Raw genomic sequence first — 3,032 nt, 5'->3', positions numbered from 1 at the left:
CGCCCCCCGCCCCCCCCCCGACTGGCACCCCCTCAGCACCGACAGACACACGCACGGACCCCCGCCACGGCCAGACAGAGGGACGCGCCAAACCTCCCACCCTGGACGGACTCGCCGACACCCCCTGGACAGACGGACGCACCGAAACCTCCGCCCTGCACAGACCGACTTGCTAACACCCCCCGGATGGACAGACACACTGAAACCCACGCCGTGGCGGGACGACGTGCAGACCCCCGTCCCCCTGCCCATGTAGATGGACGTATGACTCTCCACTCAAGACAAGCAGATCTCCCCCGGGCGTCTGCCCACCCCTCCAGGGACAGACGGACGCCCCTGCGGAGCACGGCGCCCCAGCGGGACCTCACACCCTCCCTGCCCCACCCAGCACCTCCGGGCAGCGGCCAGAGGGACGGACAGACGGGCACTGGCTGGCCCCAGCCGAAGCATCCAGTCGGAGCTTAAGGTGGAAGCGTCCAGGGCCCTGCAGGCGCTGCACAGAGGTGGGTGCTGGCCCCAGGGCTGGGGGGGCCCTTCTGTCCCGCTGGCCCTTTATGCCTGGTGCAAGCAGGGGCAGGTTTGGCCCTGGGCTCTGCACTCCCCTCAGCGCAGCCCTGATCCTGCCCCCTCCCGGGCCCCTCGTGCCTCCCGCCAGGATCGTTGGTGCCACGGAGAAGCCCCAGGCTCAGGATCCGCCGCCCACTCCCGCAGCACCCCAGTGCCTAGACATGGGGGTCTGCTCCCACCCCCCTCAACCCTCCAGGCCTGGAGCAGCGGCCCTCCCTTCGCTGGGGCAGCTTGGCCCATGCCTGCTCCCCGAGGGCAGCCCCCAGTGCCAAAATGCAGCCGCCTCTGGGTTGGGGCTGGCAGCCAGGGAACGGGCATGGGGCGAAGCGGCCGTGGCCCAGGGGTGGGGATGTGGCCAGGGCCAGGAGGGAGGATGGCAGGCTCCACCTCAAGAGCTCCCTGTCTGGGGCCGGGCTCCCTGGCAGGGCTCCCCTCCAGAGCCAGTACCCGCTGATTCACTGGGTGGTGCTGGGATGGGCCCGATGCCAGGCAGGGCCGTGCTGGGGCCTGCAGCCAGCCCCTGCATGGAGGGCAGCTGGCTCTGCTGCGCCCTCCGTGCTGGAGCTGGGAGCCGCGGTGCCAAGGCCAGAGGCAGGCTGGCAGTGGCAGCGCTCGGGTCCATGTGAGTGGGCATCACCCTGCCGGCACAAGAGCCTTCCCTGGGAACCCCCTGCTCGGCAGCACCCCCTTGGCAGCAAGGACCACACTGTACTTGCCCGGCCAGGCAGCATGGCGTGGCCTGCCCCCACCCTGCCCTGCCGGGAGATGGCGTGGCCTGGACTGACCTGTGCTGGAAGGCGCTCGTCCTGGGAGGCCCTGGTGCCACCCAGTGCCCATGACGGGCTGCAGCCAGCGCACCCCCCCGCGCTGCTGGGACCTCACATGCTGTCTGCAGAGAGGTGACGCAGGTGGCACCGGAGCCTTGACAGAGCACGTGAGGCCTGAGGTGAGGCCTGTGGGCAGGGCAGGGCAGGGGGTGGGTAGGGGCTGTGCCACCCCTGGGCTGCAGCCTCCATGCAGCCCCACAAGGGTCACGCTTAGTGCCTGTGAGGTCGGGGCGCTGTGGCGGGCTGGGGACACGGTGCCAGGGAGGCTGCGGGTGCTGTGGGGCAAAGAGCAGGCACGGGGGGGCAGGGGCAGAGCCCCTGGATGGGCACGCGGCCGCGCTCATCGTGACCTTTCCCTTGCAGGGCCCTGAGGAGCCGCCTGCCCTGCTGCTGCGCCCAACCCTCCACCTGCTGCAGTGCCACTGGCCTTCCCAGGGCCCCAGAGCCTGCAGCCCGGCCGTGCCCCTTGCAGGGGCTGGAGCCCTGACACTGAGCACCTCGTGCAGCCTGCTGCCCTTGCCCCTCTGCCGTTCCTCCCTCAATAAAGCCGCTTTATTGGTTGGTTTGAGCCGGTCTGCAGGACTTTCCTGGGGCGGGCCTAGCACAGTGGCTCATTGGGCACAGCGAAGTGCATGGACCCGAATAATGAACTGCAATTTGGGCTGGGATTACAGCTACCAGTCCTTCTTGGGCCAGCTCCTGGACTCTCCTGGACATCTCCGCACAGATGGCGAGTAAATTGGTACCTGGCATGGCCACGGCGTTCTTTGCACCAGACAAAAACATGGTCAAGGGTGTCTGGACGAGTCCCCCAGTGCCACAGAGGCGTGGCGTGGGGTGGCCCAAGAAGAATTTCTGTCACTAATCCCAGTCCAAAAGGAATTCCTTATTTGAGCCATTATACATTATGCAGTTAGCAGCATGGCATGAAGAAACCGCACTCTGGGCTGGGCAGGGATGTCTGGGGGAGTCCACCGGTGCCACGGAGGTATGGCATGGGGTGGCCAAGAAGGATTTCCATCTCTAATCCTAGCCCAGAAAGAGGTCCTTATTCAAGCCACTGTATTTAGTAGTCGCTGGGGGTACTCAGCTCGGCGTCGGGGGTGGGGGTGTCTGTTGGCAGCCGGGCACCGCCGCACCGCGCTTTGGGCCGGGCAGGTCTGCGGTCAGGGTGCTCGGGACTCCCCCAGGGGCACGGAGAGGAAGCGGGGGCGGCCCAAGAAGTGTTTTGTGCCATCACCCCATCCTAACGTGTCCGTCATTTAGGGCTCTGCTCCATGCGCGGGTTGTTACCCCGCACGGCTAAGGGAGTTCGGGGGTTCATTAATAACGAGCTTTTATGAAGTCTAGACTAGCTTTGAAAAAGGAACCGGGAGTAAGCAACCGACTTCAGCCCTACGTGCTCGCGCAGCTTCCCCACCGGGCTGGCAGCCGAGCCCCCGGCGCTCCAGCCGCGCCCGAGCCACTTGCGTGCCCCAAGGGGCGGAGCCTCCCCGCCCGGCCCCAATTGGCTGCCGCGCAGTCAGTGGGCGGGGCCCCAGGCTCTGCCCGGAGGGAGGTTCCCACTTCCGCCCTACCCGCTTGAGGGGGGCGCGGCGGCGCGCTGACGTCACGCGCGGGCGGAAGAAGCCCCTCCTG

This window comes from Gavialis gangeticus, unplaced genomic scaffold, assembly GCF_001723915.1.
Source record: "Gavialis gangeticus isolate Ggan-Ray unplaced genomic scaffold, GavGan_comp1, whole genome shotgun sequence".
Classification (NCBI taxonomy): Eukaryota; Metazoa; Chordata; order Crocodylia; family Gavialidae; genus Gavialis; species Gavialis gangeticus.
This window is presented reverse-complemented; position numbering follows the sequence as displayed.